The 21,730-nt window shown below is 52.6% G+C and overlaps 1 long non-coding RNA gene and 1 pseudogene across 2 annotated transcripts; one reads left to right on the top strand and one right to left on the bottom strand.

Moving 5' to 3' along the window:
- Window positions 1-613: 613 nt before the first annotated feature.
- Window positions 614-12,911, top strand: LOC311530011. The gene is made up of 4 exons (XR_014713892.1): window positions 614-715; window positions 1,387-1,470; window positions 11,653-11,744; window positions 12,697-12,911. It is a non-coding gene; the product is annotated as an uncharacterized lncRNA (long non-coding RNA).
- A 4,346-nt stretch (window positions 12,912-17,257) lies between these two features.
- Window positions 17,258-18,287, bottom strand: LOC311529707 (ribonuclease pseudogene; annotated as a pseudogene). Its single transcript has 2 exons — window positions 18,213-18,287; window positions 17,258-17,716 (listed from the first exon to the last, which is right to left on the bottom strand). The product of its transcript is annotated as a ribonuclease pseudogene (transcript).
- Window positions 18,288-21,730: the final 3,443 nt, after the last annotated feature.

The following is a 21,730-nucleotide window of genomic DNA, read 5'->3' on the forward strand; positions in this document are numbered from 1 at the left end:
GCAGGAATGGAGCTGCCCACAGATCCAAGGGCGTTGGGGGAGTCGCCATCCAGCCTGCACCCCTGAGCCACACGCCAATGACCTCCTGCTGCTGAAGGTAAGGGGTGTAGGGGGGACGCTGCATTGACAGCAGATGGGAATCGGAACCGGCCCCGATTCCATTGCAGTCAGGTGTGACTCTGGATTGGCCTTGAGGGAGCTGAGACCAGAATCCAGCCTGGATACCACTTTGCTCAGGTGTGACTCTGGATTGATCCTGTCCCTTAGCCTCCACCATTTCCTCCAGACCCATCCATGCTCCCCACCTGCCCCCTGTCCCCCCCACCTCACTCCTCCCTGCCCCCATTAACCCCATCTCTCCCCTGCCCCCTTCACTCTCCCTGTTCCAGCCCCAAACCCTGCCCACCAAACCCCCGGGCCCCACCCCCTGTCCCCCATCTCCCCACCCCAGCTCCCTCCCATCCCTGCCCCCCGAGCCCGTCCTCTGCACGGGCCCTGGGGCTCTGAGACTGGCCACTGGCCGCGAAGGGGTTAACCAGGGGCTTTGTCAATGTCCCGGGAATGGGGCGCGGGCCCTTTAAATCCCAGCCCCTCTCCTTTCCCCGCTTCCTTCCCGGCCTTGAAAACTGCGCATGCGTGTCTGGGCCTGGAGGGGTGCGGGCCGGAGAGTCCCACGTGTGTACGCGCCCATCCCTGGCCACGCGCGCGCTAGCGGGTGAGCGGAGCGCGCTGCAGGGGCCGAGTGCGGGGTGGCTGGGTGGCAGGGGACAGCAATTAAGCGAGGCGTTAACTGCAGGGCTAATGGGGCTGCGCGTGTTCCCCAGCGCCTGGGCTTGGATGTGCGTCCGGTTTGGGAGCTGAGCTCCGCCAGCCGCGGGGAGATGGGGCTGTGCCTTTCCCCTCCCATCTCCCGCGCACACACACACTGCGATGCAGAATCCAGGGCAGGAAAATACCTTGTTCTCCTCCGGCTGTGAAGACGGGGACGGGTGTTACCTTGGCCATCACCCCAGGGATCTCCACAGGTAAAAGGAGCTCGCTCCAGTTTGAGCCTAAGAGTCAGGCTCGCTCGCTGGGGCGGGGGCTGACTCTCGCCCCCTGTGCATTGGTGTAATGCACACTTCCCCAGTGGCCCCCACAAGCCTTCTGTGGCCACGGAGAGCCATTGATCTCTGGCCTCTTTATATGGCCAGTCATACCTTTGCAGTCTGCTCCCAAGTCCCCCATCAATCTTCCCTCCTCAAGAGGAAACCTGCTCAGTTTCTGTAACCTTTCCTTGCAGGTCAGGTTTTCTAAACCTTCCTCTCCTCTGGGCTCTCTCCTCTCCCGTCTTTCTGTCTGTCCCAATCTCCTTCCCCGCCCCCATCTCTGCCTTTCTCTCTCCAGAGCTCTCCACCACAGGACTGGCAAATGGATTCTGAAAAGGGCCGGGGGTATCTCACCGTCTCAGTTGGAAGGGCTGTCTCTGGGGTGAGACCAAATAGCCATTTTCCTTGTTCATCCCATACTACCTCACCTTGGCCTTCTCACCTCTGCTGCTCAACGCCCCTCCCTGAAGACTCAAACCACCCCATGGGGACTAGGTCCCCAGGCAGAGGTTCCTGAAGCTGTCTAGGGGATTTGGATGCCATTGGGTTATTTGCTCTTTACACAGTGACAACATGGAGAAGGCACATGGAGCCAGCTGGGTCCCAAACAACCGTCTTAACTAACTGCACACCAACATGCCAGGTTGGGGCACACACACACGTGCACACGCACAGACACACACATGCACACGGCTGCTCTGGTTGGGTTCTGACAGCTTCTCCAACACAGAACGCGGTGAGCGCCACTAAAGGGCTCACCGTCCATTTAAAGGGTCACCACCCGATTCCTGTACACTCCACACACCCTTTCCCAAGGGGAATTGGGCACCCAAATCGCTTTGGAAATCTCAGTCCGAGGCTCCAGCTGACCTGAGTCCTCGCACGTCCGCTGCTAGCGTCAGGGATGGATCCGGCTCTCTGCCCCGGGGACGGAGCATTTATAAGCGCTCAGCTAGGCAGCTCCGCGTGGGGCAGAAAGTGAAAGGGAAACTCCGGCCAGCTCTAGCTCCAACTGGTCCCTTCTGGCCTTGCACTCTGGCTCTGAGAGCTCTGCCCCGGTGAGGGCCCATTAGGAACCTGGGCTGGGATCCCCAAAAGGGTGTACTAGGGCACTCTGGATCCACCTCCCAGAGACCTGGGCACCTAATGCCCATAAGAACCTTTGGAAACAATCTACTACAGAGATTGTGTCCCTAGTCTATGCTTGCCAGAAGCTGGGAGTGGGCGATGAGATGAATCACTTGATTACCTGTTCTGTTCATTCCCTCTGGGGCACCTAGCATTGGACACTGTCGGAAGACAGGACAGGGGAGATGGACCTTTTGTCTGACCCAGTATGGCTGTGTGTTGAGTGAAGAAATACTTCCTTTTGTTTATTTTTAAACCCGTTGCCTATTAGTTTCATTTGGTGACCCCTAGTTCTTGTGTCATGAGAAGGAGTAAATAACACTTCCCTATTCACTTTCCCCTCACCATTCGTGACTGTAGAGACCTCTATCATATCGCCCCATAGTCTCCTCTTTTCTAAGCTGAACAGTCCCAGATTTTTAAATCATTGTTCTCCTGGAGTTAGCCAGGCCCCCTTGTCAGGGGTTCCTAAAATGATGGCAGGCTAGAGTCTCATTAGAAAACTCTCAGCCTAGCCTAGCTGGCACGTAGCCTCCCAGACCACACTCTTTTCATACATGTAAATACACTGTCCAGTTACTTCCAAAGTGCAGGATAAAATAGGATCTTTGGTCCTTCTACTTCCAAGTTCAGTGTCCGTACTCCGAGTCAGAATAACCCCCATGGCTTGTCTTCCTGGAGCTGCAGTGGCATCACCCCAACATGAGAACTCCCGTCACCATGGAGAAGTATATGGCCATCACCGTCTGGAAGCTCGCCAGCCCTGCTTGCTAGCGAGTCAGTAGTGAACTAGCTTGGTGTTGGTAGATCAGTGATCAGGGATGTTGTCTTGGAGGTTTGCATAGATTCGAAGGCCTGAAGGGACAATTGTGATTATCCAGTCTGACCTTCTGTATAACACAGGACAGAGAACTTCCCCAAAATAAATCATAGAGAAGATCTGTTAGAAAAACATCCAATCTTGATTTAATATTTGTCAGGGATGGAGAATCCACCACGACCTAGGTAAGTTGTTCCAATGATTAATTACTCTCACTGTTTAAAATGTATGCCTGATTTCCAGTCTGAGTTTGTCTCAGTTCAACTTCCAGCCATTGGATCGGGTTAGACGTTCCTCTGCTAGATTGAAGAGCCCATTATTAAATATTTGCTCCCCATGTAAGATACTTACAGACTGTGATCAAGACACCCCCCTTAAAAGATTGAGCTCCTTGAATCTCTCACTATCAGGCAATTTTCTAATTCTCTAATCATTCTTATGGCTCTTCTCTGACCCCTCTCCAATTTATCAGCAACCCTCTTGAATGGTGAGCACCAGAACTGGACACAGGATTCCAGCAGCCGTCGCACCAGTGCCAAATACGGAGGCCAAATAACCTCTCTACTCCTACTTGAGATTCCCCTGTTTATGTATCCCAAGGTTACATTAGCTCTTTGTGCAACGCTGTGGCCAAGGGATCTCATGTTCAGCTGATTCTCCACCACAACCCCCAAATGTTTTTCAGAGTCGCTGCTTCCCAGGAGAGAGTTCCCCATCCTGTAAGTACAGCCAACGATCTTTGGTCCCAGATGTATACATTTACATTTAGCCGTATTAAAGCACATATTGTTCACCTGCTCCCAGTTTACCCGATGATTGAGGTCACTCTGTATCAGTGACCGTCCTCGTCTTATTTACCCGTCCTCCTATTTTTGGGTCATCTGCCAACTTCACCAGGTCAAGAAGGTGCTGTTCCCCCATGTCCTAAAGCTTGCCAACATTCAGGAAGTTATTGATGTATTTGCCCATTTGGGGTTTGCAATTTATTTTGGGGCTACTGATGGGACACACATGCCCCCCACAGGCCTCAGACTTTATCAACAGGAAGGGGAATTTCCCCCTGGGGCTGGCAGACCTGGATGGTCTCCATGGAAGGTTCACCAGTATTAACGTGGGGTTGTCAGGAAAGAAACTTGGCCTGGTTTCTGAACCAGAAAGCACCCCTGTATTCACACCCAACATGCTAGTGCAGGAGGGCTTTGGATCCGGTCCACGGCATTGCCAGCTCTGTGGGGCTAAGGCAGGCTCCCTGCCTGCCCCGGCCCTGTGCTGTGACCCGCATCATGTCCCTGCGGCCCCTGGGGTTCCCCCTTCCCGGCCAATGGGAGCTGCGGGAGAGGTACCTGCAGGCGAGGGCAGCACATGGAGTCCTCTGCCCCCCTCCCCCAGGGGCCACAGGGACGTGGTGCCAGCCACTTCCCCGAGCGGCGCAGGGCCAGGGTAGGCAGGAAACCTGCCTTAGCCCCGCTGCACACTGCTGCCACCCCAGAGCCACTCGAGGTAAATGACACCGGGCCAGAGCCCGCACTCAACACCTCTCCTGCACCCCAACCCCCTGCCCTGATCCCCCCCACACTCCTCACCCCAACCCCCTACCTTAGCCCTACATTCATGCTCTGCATGCAATTTCCCCATCCAGATGTGGCCCTCGGGCCAAAAAGTTTGCCCACCCTTGCGCTAGAGTAACAATCTGTGTATAGAACGTGCCCTGGGAGGTATCATAGGAAAGCTAAGAACTCACTGGTCAATAATATCATGATGGACTGGATGTAGCAACATTACATGTAAAGTTATGAATTCTTCCTGTACAATGTTTAAAGAATCCTTATTGAGGTTACAGGGACAAACCATCCCAATGTGTAGAAAGAATAGTAAATATGGCAGGCGACCAGCTTGGCTTAACAGTGAAATCCTTGCTGCTCTTAAATACAAAAAAGAAGCTTACAAGAAGTGGAAGACTGGACAAATGACCAGGGATGAGTATAAAAATATTGCTCGGGCTTGCAGGAGTGAAATCGGGGAGGCCAAGTCACACCTGGAGTTGCAGCTAGCAAGAGATGTTAAGAGTAACAAGAAGAGTTTCTTCAGGTATGTTAATAACAAGAAGAAAGTCAAGGAAAGTGTGGGCCCCTTACTGAATGAGGGAGGCAACCTAGTGACAGAGGATGTGGAAAAAGCTAATGTACTCAATGGTTTTTTTTTGCCTCTGTCTTCACGAACAAGGTCAGGTCCCAGACTACTGCACTGGGCAGCACAGCATGGGGAGTAGGTGACCAGCCCTCTGTGGAGAAAGAAGTGGTTCCGGACTATTTAGAAAAGCTGGACGTGCACAAGTCCATGAGACCGGATGCGTTGCATCCGAGAGTGCTAAAGGAGTTGGTGGATGTGACTGCAGAGCCATTGGCTATTATCTTTGAAAACTTATGGCGATTGGGGGAGGTCCCACATGACTGGAAAAGGCTAATGTAGTGCCCATCTTGAAAAAAGGGACAAAGGAGTATCCTGGGAACTACCGGCCAGTCAGCCTCACCTCAGTCCCTGGAAAAATCATGGAGCAGGTCCTCAAGGAATCAATTCTGAAGCACTTAGAGGAGAGGAAAGTGATCAGGAACAGTCAGCATGCATTCACCAAGGGCAAGTCATGCCTGACTAATCTAATTGCCTTCTATGACGAGATAACTGGCTCTGTGGATAAAGGGAAAGCAGTGGACGTGTTGTTCCTTGACTTTAGCAAAGCTTTTGACACTGTCTCCCACAGTATTCTTGCCAGCAAGTTAACAAAGTATGGGCTGGATGAATGGACTATAAGGTGGATAGAAAGCTGGCTAGATTGTCAGGCTCAACGGGTAGTGATCAATGGCTCCATGTCTAGTTGGCAGCCGGTATCAAGTGGAGTGCCCCAAGGGTCGGTCCTGCTGCCGGTTTTGTTCAATATCTTCCTTAATGATCTGGAGGATGGTGTGGATTGCACCCTCAGCAAGTTTGCAGATGACACTAAACTGGGAGGAGTGGTAGATACGCTGGAGGGTAGGGATAGGATACAGAGGGACCTAGACAAATTGGAGGATTGGGCCAAAAGAAATCTGATGAGGTTCAACAAGGACAAGTGCAGAGTCCTGCACTTAGGACGGAAGAATACCGTGCACCGCTACAGACTAAGGACCGAATGGCTAGGCAGCAGTTCTGCAGAAAAGGACCTAGGGGTTACAGTGGACGAGAATTTGGATATGAGTCAACAGTGTGCCCTTGTTGCCAAGAAGGCCAGTGGCATTTTGGGATGTATAAGTAGGGGCATTGCCAGCAGATCGAGGGACGTGATCGTTCCCCTCTATTCAACATTGGTGAGGTCTCATCTGGAGTACTGTGTCCAGTTTTGGGCCCCACACTACAAGAAGGATGTGGAAAAATTGGAAAGAGTCCAGCGGAGGGCAACAAAAATGATTAGGGGACTGGAACACATGACTTATGAGGAGAGGCTGAGGGAACTGGGGATGTTTAGTCTATGGAAGAGAAGAATGAGGGGGGATTTGATAGCTGCTTTCAACTACCTGAAAGGGGGTTCCAAAGAGGATGTCTCTAGACTGTTCTCAGTGGTAGCAGATGACAGAACAAGGAGTAATGGTCTCAAGTTGCAGTGGGGGAGATTTAGGTTGCATATTAGGAAAAACTTTTTTACTATGAGGGTGGTGAAACACTGCAATTTGTTACCTAGGGAGGTGGTGGAATCTCCTTCCCTAGAAGTTTTCAAGGTCAGGCTTGACAAAGCCCTGGCTGGGATGATTTAATTGGGGATCGGTCCTGCTTTGAGCAGGGGGTTGGACTAGATGACCTCCTGAGGTCCCTTCCAAGCCTGATGTTCTATGATTCTATGAATGTTATTAGCCCATGGTCAAAACCAGACAGCCCCACCTAGGCAAGGTCTGTCCTAAACACAGGAATGTGGGTTTACCTTGATTTGCACATAAGTAGTTCATAAGGTCCTCAAAACAGCAGGGGAGGAGGTGGCAGGAAACAGAACAATTTGCATTTTAGCAAACACAAATGGAGGAAGAAAGAGCCCGGAGCCACCTTCACCAGCAGACTCCACATTGTCTTCCTCACTGTTTGGATGAACTTTGCTTGAAGGGGTAACCTTCCAAAGAATCCACTTCAAGGGTTGACTGGACTATAAAAGGAAAGGGCAGGGAACCCCACCTCTCTCTCTCTCTCTCTTTCCCCTCAGAAGACCAACGCCGGCACCTCTGGTAGATCCTGGGGGAGATCCTGACCGAGAAACGCATCAGTCACCATCTTGCTGGAAAACTTCCTTCCTTAGAAGTTTTTTCCTTCCTTAGAAGTTTTTAAGGTCAGGCTTGACAAAGCCCTGGCTGGGATGATTTAATTGGGGATGGGTCCTGCTTTTGAGCAGGGGGTTGGACTAGATGACCTCCTGAGGTCCCTTCCAACCCTGATATTCTATGATTCTATGGTGGGTGAGAGAGGCCATTTTGAACAATGCCTACAACCAAAACTTGCTAGATCACATTTTAGACGTTTAGCCTCATGTTTTCTCTTTGATTTGCTCCCAACCATTTCTAACTTTATCTCTTGTACCTGAATTCACTTAACATCCCATCTTCTTTTGTTAATAACTTGCTTTATTTTTAATCTAAAACAACTGCGCTGTGTGTAAACAGCTATTTGGTAACTCGAGTTAAAGTAACAAACTGTTGAATGTCAACTTCTTACAGGGGCATCGAACCTCAGCATCTGAACTGTCCAGGAGAGGGCTGGGCTGTGCACAACATGTGTTTTGGGGAACATTTGGGACTGGGAGTCTTTGGGGCCACCCTACAAGTAGTAACCAAGCCTGGGGGAAGCCAGAGTGGGGCTGCAGATAGGCTCCTGGGGTCAGCGTGGCTGAGCCAGGGCTGTCTAATGCATAGATGCTTAGGGTGTGATCTGCATGTTGGTGGCTGGTTGTGCGTGGCCCAGGTTGAGAGCTGCAACAGTAAAACTTTGTGAGACACCCAAGGTTACAGGCCAGGCGGTGACACAACCCCTCACTGGTGTGGATTGCACCCCAGAGTGTGACGGGGAAATCAGCAGCAGAGCTGTAAACCTCACTCACTAAATATTTGGAGTAGGAGAAGGGGAAGGAGGAGGGAGATGACCTAGGGTTGGGAAACCCGACAGACCTTACTTCCCCACTGGAGATGGCTGCGCAGGTAAAGCTGCCTAGATTGCGGCTCCGCAGAAACAAGGAGGCACCCGAGCACCGCCATGCAGATGGCAGAGCTCAGACTGCAAGAGAAGAAAACCTCTGGCCTGCGTGATCCCCAAAACGTCACAATCTGGTACCCAGTTAACCACATTTCTTTTCTTTGTTATCTCAGCCCCAACCTTAAAAATTAGTGATCTCTGGTATTTCAAGAAGCACTACACGTTTAACACAGAACACCTCTTCTTTCTCATGAAGGCCAAGACTATAACCGGATTCAAAAAAGAGCTAGATACATTCATGGAAGATAGGTTCACCAATGGCTGTTAGCCAGGATGGGCAGGTATGGAGTCCCTAGCCTCTGTTTGCCAGAAGCTGGGAATGGTCGACAAGGAATGGATCACTTGATGATTACTTGTTCTGTTCATTCATTCTAGGGCACCTGGCATTGGCCACTGTCGGAAGACAGGATACTGGGTTAGATGGACCCCTGCTCTGACCCAGTCGGGCAGTTCTTATGTTCTTATGATCTTTTTCAGTCACATGCTTTGGGCCTATCCTGCACGATAAGCTCCAAACTCAATTTCAAACCCAAAGCTCACCCAGGTCTACTGTAGCCCTCCTCCATACCCCCTGGGCCAATGCTGGTCGGGAAGTGGGGAGCAGTTAGTAAGTCCATGGGAATCTCTGCAGGCTGTCCCTATGTTGGAGGATGTCACCCTGAGGAGAGCCCTTCCCCCAAAAGCACAGGAGCATCTTGTTCGAAAAGACAACGGGCAAACAGGAAAGCTAGGCTGCTCTGCTATTTACCAGGAGGGTGGAGGAGTGGTCAGCAATCACGGTCTGTGTGGGCAGCGCCAGGAAGCGGCACTGCCTTGCACCGTGTGTGCCTAAAGAAGAGTCCTTTCCGTGCCTTACAGTTTCTTGTACAAGCCCTGCAGAGTGGCACAAAGTGTGCTGCCAAATAAACAGGCTTTTGCAGTAAATGGGCTGTACCAAGGGCTAATCACCTGGGCCGCTGTGGATCAAATATAGTTTGAAGAATTCATGTAAAAATGCAAAGGCAGCTGAAAGCTCAAGGGCATGGATCAAACAAGGAGCCAAAGAACTTGTTCTATTGCTTTGCCCCTCTCTGGAGCTGCCCTTACAATAAACACACCTGCCAGGGTGAGGCATTTGATTTTTTTCAACCCCTGGGGTGCTGCCATCTTGAAGGACGGAGTGGGGGGGTCCCCTCAATTGACCAGGAGTCAGACGGAACAATGAACAGGGCGGGGGCTGGGACAGGGGAGACGCATGTTTAGTTGATGGATGGGGGAGTTTATATTTCAGAGAAATAAATACTTTAGAGCTCAAATTCTCCAGCCCAGGTGCTGTTATGAGCACAATGGAAAGTGGTGATTATAGCCGAGCAGCTGGAGAGAAAGGGCCGTGATCCACTGCACAGGGCAGCACCCTGCTGGTCCCTGGAATAAAGTTGTTTCAATCCCCCTGTAAAGTTATATGGCAATTTACTGACAAAAAACTTCATCAACACTGAGTTAAGGTTGCCCGGGGGTATCTCCTGCCCTTCCATAATAGTGAGTTCAGCAAATCTGAAACCTCTGAAAAGCAGGAAATACTGAGTTAAGGCGAACTTCCACACAACCTTAACTCTGCCCTCCCTGGAGTTGACAATAGCCCCTGGGAATTAGGTGCATGCACTCTCAGTGCATTCCCTGGGTTTGGCATAGTGGTATTGAAAGGTGGAGAGATTACCTAGAGCTGCTTGGCAGAGCTGTGACTGTGCCATGATTTGGAGGGGTGTGATCAAAGGAGCGAGGTGCATGTGTCCCTTTAGAAATCCACTTTTGTCCAATGCATCATTGCCTTCTGTGGAAGTGTCCGTGTTCACTTAGATTTGCCTTTACTGTCCTAGTACCTCAGGACTTCCCCCTCCTCCCACCGTGCTGGGAAATCTACCTGACACTGCCCATCCCTGACTGCCAGGAAATCTTGGGCTCTGCCCCGACCCTGACAACTTCTGCCCCACTGCCAGGAAATCTCCTTAGATTCTGCCCCACCCTGTGCCTCCCATTGTGCCTGGTACTGCACAGACCCTGACTGAGATTGGGGATGTCAAATGTGATGGTGGGGATCAGGGCCCAGGTGTCTCAAGTTTAGCACCCCAAATTCTGGGATGCCCATTGCCCTTGGTGACTGACCTTTCTGGGGCGGCACCAGCTTCTTCCCGGTGAGGGGGCTTAACTGGGCTAGTCAGAAAAATGGAGAGGCATTTCCACCCTTACTTCTCTGCTGCTCTTGTTGGAGGTGCCTTCAGAGCTGAGTGGATGGACAGCAGCGGCTGCTGGCTGGGCACCCAGCTCTAAAGGCAATGACAGCACCAGCAGCAGCTCAGAAGTGAGGGTGACAATGCCATACCATGCTACCCTTGCGTCTGCATAACATTTGACATTTGTGCCAGGAGGGGAGGATACAGGGAGGGGCTGATGCAAATTTTAGATGCCTATAGCCCTCGCAAACTCCCCACAGTGCTGCCCCTGAACCTTCGCCAGGTAGATCATCCAGGGTGTAGCAGACATGCCCAGTGGGGGCTGCCTGGGCACCTAGCTGACTGATGCAGTGACTGAGCCCAGCCCTTGTAAAGTGCTCCTTGTAAATCAGCTGCTAGCTCAATCCGGGCACCTGGTTCCTTTTGCTTCCAGAGGCCCAGATGCTTACAGCTGACTCCTGCAAACAACAGTGGGCTCTGCGCCCATCACACAGCCAGGGCTAAGCTATATACAACCGATTACTGTCTGTCTCTATCCATCCAGTGTCATCCCACCCTCCATGCATCCATCCGTCCCTGCACGCACACACCTACCGATCTCTGCAGCAGATTGTTTCCAAAGGTTCCCAAGTGAGTTAGGTGCCCAGGTCTCTGGGAGTTGGGCCCATAACCCCCTAGTACGCCCCTTTGGGGATCCCAGCCCAGGTTCCTGCTGGTCCCTCACTGGGGAAGAGGTCACAGAGCCAGAGTGCAAGGCCAGAAGGGACCACTGTGATTGGCTAGTCTGACGTCCTGCTTAGCACGGGCCGGAGAACGCCCCCAAAATAATCCCAGTTGGACCTAGAGCTGGCTGGTTAGGGTCAGGGCCGGCCCCCAACATCCCACCTGGCCTCTGACTGTGAGTGCCTCTGTTTCCACATTGCCCAAGTCAAGACGCCTGGGCCTGATTTACAGTGGCATTGAGCATCACCTCACATGTAACCCCCGTCCCCCACCACCACCACACACACCAGTTTCCCAGAACATGCTCAACCCCTGTGACCCACAGTTATTAATGACACTTAGAATGTCTCCCTGGGATGAAGTTGCCCTGCCCAACCCATGTCCAGGCTTTCAGTTCCCTTTCGCTTTCCACCCCACCCAGAGCTGCGCAGCTAAGTGCTGAGAAATGCTCCCTCCCCGGGGCAGAAAGCCGGATCCATCTCTGATGGCAGCAGCAGACGCGCAAGGACTCAGGTGAGCTGGAGCCTTGGGCTGAGATTTCCAAAGGAATTGGGGTTCCCAGTTCCCCTGGTGAAAGGGGCGTGTGCAGTGTACAGGAATCGGGTGGTAGCCCTTTAAATGGCCAGCAAGCCCTCTAGGGGCGCTCTCCGCATCCTGTATTGGAGAAGCTGCAGAACCCAGCCAGAGCAGCCGTTTGTGTATGTGTGTGTGTGTGTGTGCACATGCGTGTGTGTGCCCCAACCGGGCGTATTTGTGTGCAGTTAGTTAAGACGGCTGTTTGGGACCCAGCTGGCCCCGTGTGTGTTCTCCATGTTGTTGCTGTGTAAAAAGCAAATGACCCAATGGTGTCCAAATCCCCTAGGCAACTTCAGGAACCTCGCCCGGGGGGCTAGTCTTTGTGGGGTGGTTTGAATCTTCAGGGAGTGGGTTTGAGCAGCTGGGAAAGCGGAGAAGATGAGTCCAGGGTGAGGTTAATAAGGGGAACAGCTAGGGTTAGAGGGAGCTATTATCTGTCCCTCGCTGGCTATTTGGTCCTATCCCTGAGCCTTGCATTGGGGCAGTTAGGTACCCCTGCCCTTAGAGTCCATTTGCCAGCAATGTGCTGGAGAGGTCCTGAGAGAGGGAGGGAGATGGGAAGAGACTAGGAGAGGCAGATGGATAGAAGGGGAGGGTGGAGAGAAGGGAGAAGGGGAAAAACAGGAGATGAAAGATAATTAAGAGTGGAGAGTGGAAGGGAGCTCAGGGAAGGGAAGGAAAGGAGGGGGAAGTGGAGGGGAGACAGAGAACTAAAGAGAGAGGAGGGGGACCCAGAGGCTATAACCCATGGGCCAGGTTCTTGAAGGGCTGGGGTGCAAGTGTCTGGGGTCCCTCCTGGAGAATCACCAAACTGGTCCAAGCCCCCTCCAGAATTCTGGGGAGGTGGGCAGGGAAAGACACAACCCTGTTTTTCTCTTCCCTCTTACAGGTTGGTTTCCCAACTTGTCCGTTGGGCCCCAGGGACCAGCTGAGCTGCTGGGAACATGAACACACATTGCATCCACCCCCAGACTGTGCCGAAAGGAACGTCAGGGCCTGATTTCATCTCCTCCTTAGCACCTTTGAAAGGCCCAGTCTGTAGTTGATCTGCATGGTGGTGTAGGATCATAAAGAAAGCTAGCTTCTGGAGCTGGCTAGGAAACATTTTGTTGTTGTTGTTTTTTCCTCCTATGGAAAATGTTGACCTTTCACCATAAAACATGAAACAGATCAAAATTTTGGCCAAAATAATCCCAAAAAAACCCAGAAATAATTTTCAGCTGAAACCAGAAAAAAACCTTTGGTTGAAAACAACAAAACCCAAAACAAAACAGTTGGCCCAAAAATGATAGCTATTGTCCATAAACAGTGAGAAACCAAAACGTATTCCGGTAGGGGCTACAATTTTTCAGTTTTGGGGACTGTCAGTGTCTCAACAAGAAGCTGGAAATGTTCTTGGGAAGCAGAAACTTGTGTGCTAATCATTTCAACAGCAGTGTAACCTGTCTGATGGTCCCGATGCAGGTGCTTCTTCTGGCCCTCGGGGGGGGACCTAGCCACTGGGGCTGTGAAGGCAGCGCTTGGACTGTACCCAGAGCCACTGCCCGGAGTCGGAGATGTTGCAGAAGAATGCCAGGAGAGGCTGGCCAGAATCAAACCAGATGGTGAGAGGTCCCCCGCAGCAGGCCCGGATCATCGAGTGCAGCCAGTCTGTGCATCTAAACAGCCAGGCCAGCCTATGAGATATTCAGAGGTTATTAAATAAGACAAACCTCAACGTTAAAAATAGTGATTTCCTGAATCAGGTGTTTGTGGGGGGAGGGGTGGACAGTGATGCTCAACATCATCCTGGTTATAACAGACAAGCAAGGGCCAAATCACCAGCTGGTGTCAAGAGCCGTCCACACCAACTCAGGGCTGGATCCACTGACATTCATGGAACCACTGTACATCTCCACCGACTGGGGACCTGACCCCTATCGTCTGTAGCGGCCATTCACCTGCTAGCTTTCTATGCAGGGCCGGATTTACATATCACTGGGCCCTAGGTGGCACTGCTCAGCTTTGGTCCGGCCGCCCCTCCATCATAACAGGGGCAACTGGGCCAAAGTTTAGTGAATGGCATCGCCCAGGGTTACCAGGTCTACCCAAGCGTTCCTGTGCGTTGATCTGTCCCCGTCCCCATGTGTGGATAATCTGCCTCGGTTCTTCAGTATCTCCTATTCCCCTGCACACCCTGAAGGCTGCTCAGTGAAAGTCATTAGATTTAATCCAAGAGTGTAGGGGCCACAGCCACCATATTTAGAGGAAATACAGCCCACTGTGTTTGCTTCGCCATTTAAATACTTGTTGCTCTCTAGACATGGGATGAATTATGTGGCGAGAGAAGAAATATGGAGAGGTATGAACAGTGACTAGGACACAGGATTGGAACTCAGGACCCCAAATTCTATTCCTGGCTTTTCCACTGTCCTGCTGGGTGACTTGAATCAGTCACATTCCCGCTCTGTGCCTCAGTTTCCTGACCTGTAACTTGTTACTGACTTCCTTTGGAAAGCGCTTTGTGCTCTATTGATGTGAAGCGCTAGAGAAGAGCTGGGGATTGTTATTCTATTAACATGATTAGTTTTGAAATGTTAAAAGAAATTGCTTGAAAGGGGGAAACCTATCAACAGTCCCAGCTAATCCAGAAGCAACTACAACTGAAATGAATAACGCATTAATAATCCCACTAGGCAAACGATCAAATGCAACATGGCTTTCACCGTCGCCATCTCTCGGCTATCGGTGGAAGTAGCTGGTAAGCAGAGGAAGCAGGTATCTCAGAGTCCATCGGCAAGTGTCCAGTAGGGTGTAGATCCCCGTTTGCTGTCCAAGAAGCTGCAGAACTGGCAAAGTGCTGCTGGGCCCTCAGACAAGCCTCTTCCTCCCCAGGCCTTCGAAGAAGTGGGGAGGCTTCATAGCGGAGTGTGCATGTCTCTTTTGTTTGATTTGATCTGAGTGGTCCCTTGCTGAGTCTGCAGGCTTCCTAGGGAGACCTGGAGGGACCGGACCGAGTGATGCTGGGTGCGAGTTTCTCCTCCGTCAGCCCAAGCACACTGGTCTGAGAGAACCTCAGCAAATGACTTGTAAGCAATTTCTTCTGATGCTTTAAACCAGTGGCTTTCAAAGCAAACACTAGCAATAACAGGGGCTGCCTTGTGAGAGGCCCTCAGACACAGCACAGGATCACTACTTAGGGAGCGGCCTGGCCCGTGAGAATGGGGTTAGGGATACAGGACTGGTGACCAATGATTATAATAAATGGAATGAGAAATCATGGGGATCTGTTGCTCTGGGGTATAGCCACTTGATGTTAATTGCTGGCCATTGCTGTGCCTGGTTCATGCCTACAAACTTTGGTGCCCACAAACTAGATCTGCAAATCTCTTGATTCTCAAACTTTGTGACTCTTGATGAATGAATAAACCTTATGGATCAGATCAGAATCACTCTGTGTCTGGGCTCAAGCTGTGGTGAAAGGGCCCAGTCCAACTGACCCCCAACACCGTGCAGGCCTGGGCTCTCTCCTGCACCTCCAAACCCATCTCCTGAGCTCTCTACTGAACCAGGAGCACTCTCCAAATTCCCCCCTCCCACGACGCCTCCTTCTTCTCTCATGCAACCTCACCATCTCCCATCACCCTTTCTTGCATCCCCCCTTTCTCTGGCACCATCCAACTGGCCTCCTGCACCCCCAGGTGTGTTCCCAACTCCCCTGGGAGACAGGAGAGGTGACTAAGTGTGGGGGGAGCCTGTGGGGGGGGTTTACGTTGCTGAAGTTGATTTAGGACAAACTGATGAGAGATTTACCTGCAAATTCCCACAGTCTGATTTTTTTTTGTCCACCCAACCTGCCTTCTACAAAGTACATTTTACCCACTCCCACTATGATGGCAACAGGTCCTGTGGGACGCACGGGATCCCAGTCCCACTGCAGGGCTCTCCACTGGGCTCCCACCTCCAGCTTTCAAGGCCCCAGCTCCCCTGAGTTAGGCTATTATAGGGGGCTTAGGAGCCTGCAGGGATTGAAAGGGGCTGGCTGGTGCTTGCAGGGGGGCTGGGCTAGGGGGAAATGCAGGAGAGGGGAGCCAGCAGGCATTGAGATGGTGGGGGGATTGTGGGCACAGCAGAGGATAGAGACAAAGAACAGGGGAGACTGACAGTCCCCCAGACTGTGTGGGGAGGGGGTTGAGGGAGTCTGGATCTCAGCTGTAGGCTCCCCAGTCTGAAAAACAAGGGATTGCCCCAGTCACCCCTAGAGAAATGAAGCCAGCAGCGAGGCAGGCAGGGAAGTAGCCCCTGCTTCATCGGATTGGCAGTGAACTGGTCCCTGGCGGAGCACTCAGAGGTGGTGATTGGCTAGCTCAGCAGCTGACCCACTGGCCTGACACGCCATTGAGAGCTGGAAGCTCACTAAAATCTTGTGATTTTTAACAGTGGGGAGAAAGCCAGCTAATTCTTCTGCACACCACCTCCCCAAACACAGGGGCCAGGCTGCATGGGCAGGAAGTGATTTATTGCGAGAAACAGCAAGAGAATGTGAGCCCAGTAACAGCACCCAGGGCTAAGCCTGAGACACACTTCTCCCAACATCAACCCCACCACCGCATGGGTAAGGGATGGGGAGGGGCGGCTATACTGTATACTGGGCACTAGGGGGCAGCAGAGGGTGGGGGTGGGGAAGGGGCGGCTATACTGTACACTGGGCACTAGGGGGCAGCAGAGTGTGGGGGTGGGGAAGGGGCGGCTATACTGTATAATGGGCACTAGGGGGCAGCAGAGGGTGGGGGCGGGGAAGGGGCGGCTATACTGTATAATGCGCACCGGGTGGCTGCAGAGGGTGGGGGTGGGGAAGGGGCGGCTATACTGTATCATGGGCACTAGGGGGCAGCAGAGGGTGGGGGCGGGGAAGGGGCGGCTATAGTGTATAATGGGCATGAGGGGCAGCAGAGGGCGGAGGTGGGGAAGGGGCGGCTATACTGTATCATGGGCACTAGGGGGCAGCAGAGGGTGGGGGTGGGGAAGGGGCAGCTATACTGTATAATGGGTACTGGGGGGCAGCAGAGGGCGGGGGTGGGGAAGGGGCGGTTGTTCTATAATGGGCACAAGGGGCGGCAGAGGGTGGGGTGATTACCCTGAGTAGCTGCAGAAGGATCAATGGGGATTACAGTTGATCCTGGGGCACTAGACATCCAGGAGGTTTTTTTTTGCACTGGGGACTCAGTGGAAGTCGTGCTAGCCGAGCGCTCGCCATGGTAGGTCACTCTGCTGTCAGGGTCCTCACCGTGGACTCGGACGCCTGGCTTGAGCCCCCCCCGGTTCCTGGATCTCATGCTGGGTGCCTTGTGCGGAGGGCGGATCCAGGAGGGGGCAGGGACAGAGCCGGGGAGCCCCAGCTATGGAAGTGTTCGTGGAGAGTGAAAGCAGCAGGACGCCCTGGCTCCCGCCCCAGGCCTGGCCACCCCGCTCTAGAGGGTCCTGTCGTAGTGCACGGGCAGCCTCCTGACACAAGCCACACGGATCCGACGGGTGCTGCTGCCCCCTCGGTAGTTGCAGGGCGGGCGGGTTGACCCCCTAGCCAGTCGGCAGGTGGTGATGCGATAGCGGTTGTTGCTGTTGTGCAGGTTGCGGCCGGCGTGCCGACCCGCCCGGCCACAGATGCCTTGGAGCTGTCTGGCGGGGGCATGGACGAAGGTGTTGGTGCGTTTGCAGGGGCTGGCCATGCCCCGGCGCCGCATCATCATGTTGCAGTAGGTCCGGTCATCCCGAGCCCTGGTCTTGGGGTTGTCAACGTGCTGCCTCAGGAACTGCGGGTAGCTGGCTCCTTGGCCGAGCCGGGCCAGCCAGCCAGCCAGCAGCACCAGGGTCAGCAGCAGCACTGGGTGGGGTCCCTTCACAGCCATCGCTGCACCTGGCCCGGCGTCTACCTGCAGAGGAGAGGGAGGGGGACATAGGCAGGTGGGACTCGAAAGGACAGCCGGGGTCTCTGTCGCAGGCTACCCACTGTACCATCCTCGTCGTAATGGATCAAGTGCCCTCTCCAAACCAGTTAGGTCATTCGCCCCCGGGCTGTCCCTTAACCCCCTCCCCTGCTGCTTAGAACCCGTCTCACTTCCAGCCAATGGTGCTTCATGGCCAGTTTCTACCCATTTGCTCTCGTGCCAGCATTGTCCTTTAGCTGCAATAGCTCCTCTCCCTGCCTGGTATTCTCTGCCCCCTGCCCCCAATGTATTCTAGTTTCCTCTCAGAAGATTGGCCCTCTGCTCTGCTGAGCATCCTAGCAGCCCCTGCTCTTGCTACAGTCTGAAGTCTTCTCTCTTGAACAAGGGTGACCAGAATTGTCAGTGGGATTCCAGACGAGGTCTCACTGGTGCCATGTACAATGGCATTAATACTTCCCTACCTTTCCTGGAAATGCCTCACCGGATACGTCCTGGGATCGCGTTTGCCTTGCTCGCAGCTGCATCACACTGGTGGCTCATAGTCCTGTTGTGATCAACCTGTGCACCCGGGACTTTCTCCTCCTCTCTCATTTCCAAGTGATGAGCCCCCCGCTTACGGCAGAAATTCTTGTTAGTCCCTACATGCATGACCGTGCACTTTGTACCATTGAACTTCATCCCCTTTCCGTCACTCCATTCCTCCAGGTCATCCAGGTCTTCCATTAGGATATTCCAGTCTTCTCTTCGCTGACTTTGTGTCATCAGCCAATTTCAGTAGCACACCCCGGCTTTTTGTGCCAATGAAAATATTAACTAAGATTGGTCCCAAGGCCAATCCTTGAGGCGCTCCTCCAACCTAATCTTTCCCCTTTCAGCACAGCCCTTGTCATCTCCCCTTCAGCCTGTTCCTTACCCACCCTACAGTTTTGAACTGAGCCCCAACTTTGCTAGTTTAGTTAATAATTTCCCAGGTGACACCATGTCAAATGCTTTACTGATGTCCAGACAGATTGGATCTGCCGCATTTCCCTGGTCTAGTGAATCAGTTTTCTTCTCAAAGAAAGACATCAAGCTAGTCTGGACCGAGCTACATTTGATAAACCCATGTTGTGTTACGTCCCCTTTTCCTTTCACCTCCGTGTCTTTAATGATTGTTTCCTTCAAAATTTGTTCTAAAGCCTTCCATGCTCCTGAGGTCAGACTAATGGGCTGGGAGCTGCCTGGATCACTTTTCTCCCTTTCTTAAATACGGGTGGCACATTTACTGATCTCCAGTCATACAGCATCACCCCAGATTTGGTAGATTTATTAAAATCTTTGCTACTGGACTTGTAATCTCACGTACCAGTGTTCTGGGATGGAAATTACCCAGTCCCCCCAACCTGAGTGTCTTAAACTCTATGAGTTTTGCTTCCACAGGAGATACACTCATACACTCATTCCCATTAGCCATCCTGGCTGCGTCCGCATCATCATCCTTACTGAAAACTGAGGCAAAGTATTCCTTTGGTTTGGGGCCATCCCTGGACTGTTCCTAACCTTGACATCCTCATCTTCGTCCACCCTCCCTGCAGAGCAGTCCCACATCTTCTCTTCTCGTTCTCTTTTTATGGATGTGGCTGAAGAACCGGCCACTAGCTGTTTTCATTGCGAGTGTAACTCATCCAGCCTTTTGGCAATTCTCTCTATCCCTGCATCCCCTTAAATACCAGTGTTCCAGCTATTCCGCCGTGGTTCTGTTACTCCTCGAGTGTCCGGTCTCATCTCCTGCACCATTTGGTCCAGTGCTTCCCCCCAGGCCCCTCCCATTCACATTGCGGCTGTTTCTCTCTGCCCTTGCCCGGGGTTCTAGCCAGATTGGGCACTGTCCCTCGGTTGCCTGTGTTCCTGCCCTCTGGGGTTCTTTACTAGAGCCTCATCTGCCTGATTTTCCTCTCCCTGTGTAATAAAACCGGGAGACGTGTCTCTATGTCCTAGTTTAACACTCGCTATCGATCAAGACGAGAGGACATGGAGACAACGTGAGCTGGGAACCTGCTTCCACCATTCATGGTACCAAAGCTGCTCCAATTCCCATCACCCCGTCATGCACCCCTGTGCCCCTCTTTGGCCCCATCCCCCGTCCACTCCACATGGCTCCAACCCCATCCCCCTGTCACTCTGACCTTCTCATCAACTCTGCTCTCCCGGTGTCTTCACCCCCAGCTGGGGAGATGAACCCAGCCGCTGATGGAGCAGAGAGTCCCCTGAATCTCCTGCTGCTCCTGGCTCCATTATATTGGCCCCAGCAGGGCAGGGCAGAGTGGGGTGGAGTAGGGGCAGCTGACTGGGCAGCACATGCGTCTACATGGCAGCAAGGAGCTATCAGGAGGGGTGTTAAACAATCCCCTGCCTTCACTGACTGGTCTTATTGTCCTGGCCCAGGAGCCAGAACAGGCTGCAAGTACTCCAAGGTCTTGTAACCTGCCCCGAACACCTGGGTTCTCTCCACGCAGCTTGGCAGCTCCAGGTGGGACTGGAGCCAGCTTGATCTGTGTTGTCTGGCCAGGGAACAGCGGCTCAGGGTTTATGGGCAGCAGGACTGGGTGAATTGCACTGAGCAGGGAAGGCCTGGCTGGGTCAGAAGGGCCTTTGATGGGGGAACATGAAAGCGACGGGGCTGGGGCATTTATGGGGGCAGAGAGGAATAGGCTGTTGGCTGAGCACCTGATAGGTGTGGGGGCATCTTGGACACTTGAAATCCAGCTCCTGAGGATGAGCCATCCAGCCTCCCACCGACAGGGAACGTTCACAGTGTGGCTAATGTTAGCCCAGCTACAGTCAGTCTTGAAAGAGAGACCATTGCCTAACAGTGAGGGGAGTTCAATGCTGGTACAGCGTCCCCGGGGACACACCAGCTGGGGGAGTCTTTATGACACAAGATGATATCTTTCGAACAGATCCAGCTGCTGGAAGAAATTTGCCAGGGGTCAGGCTGGGTGATTGTGGGGTCCCGTCTGGCTCTGAAATCTGAGAACCTCAGTCTCTCTGTTCAGCCCCTTCTGTTATGGGCCATGGGGAGAACAGCACCTCTGCATTGCCCACAACATCCTCACTCACAGCACAGCATCCTCACTCACAGCACATAACATTCACAGCACTGCTGTAGGATCACGACTATCATCCAATCTCAGACTTCAGGGCTTCAGCTTGCAGGGGTCAGGAAGGCTTGGTGTATTCTGGGGATTTGAGTGCGTGTGTTGGGGGGGATGGGGAGGGCGGCCCATCTTCTTCTGAAGCATCAGGGATTGGCCATAGCTGGAGAAAGGACCTCGGACGGTGTGGTCCAGAGACTTCTGACTGGCTGGTGGGTTTTGCTCCCATGCACAGGGTCCGACTGATGGCCAGCTTTGGGTTAGGGAAGGAATCTCCCCCCTGTGGGGGATGACATCTGGGCATGTCTCAGTTAATCAATTCCCTGCCACGCGGGGTCCCCTTGGTCTCCTCCTGGTTCACAACACTTCAGTCTCCCAAGGACGAGAATGTTTTCCTCTCATTAAAGTCTTTAGCTTCAATGCAAGGGCACCTGGCTGGCGTTTAACAGCCTGTGCTGTACAGGAGGTCAGACGAGGTGATCTAATGGCCTCCCCTGGATTTAAACCCTGCAGAACTGTGAATCTCTGCCAGTCTAACTCTCCATGTGGGCAATCTTATTCCCAAATGAGTCTGCCTTTTTCTGGCTTCTCAGGCCCCATCTGGGCTTGGACGAGCACAGAGGTGGAAGCGTACAGGGGCTTAAAGCAAAACAGCATGATACCGGGCGCAAGCTACCAACATGTGCTTTAGTTAGGCTTGAGAAAACACTATATTTATTTGTCTGTAATGTTGACAGATAATCTCAATGTTTATTTGTTAGCAAATTTTCTATATTTATTTAAATTTTCACAGTTGCTTAAAATTATGGATTTTATTTTTATCCATTTCCATTTCTCCAGTTGTGGGAAATTAGATGGGGTCAGA

This window comes from Lepidochelys olivacea (assembly GCF_965140295.1).
Source record: "Lepidochelys olivacea isolate rLepOli2 genome assembly, chromosome: 13".
In the NCBI taxonomy this organism is placed as follows: Eukaryota; Metazoa; Chordata; order Testudines; family Cheloniidae; genus Lepidochelys; species Lepidochelys olivacea.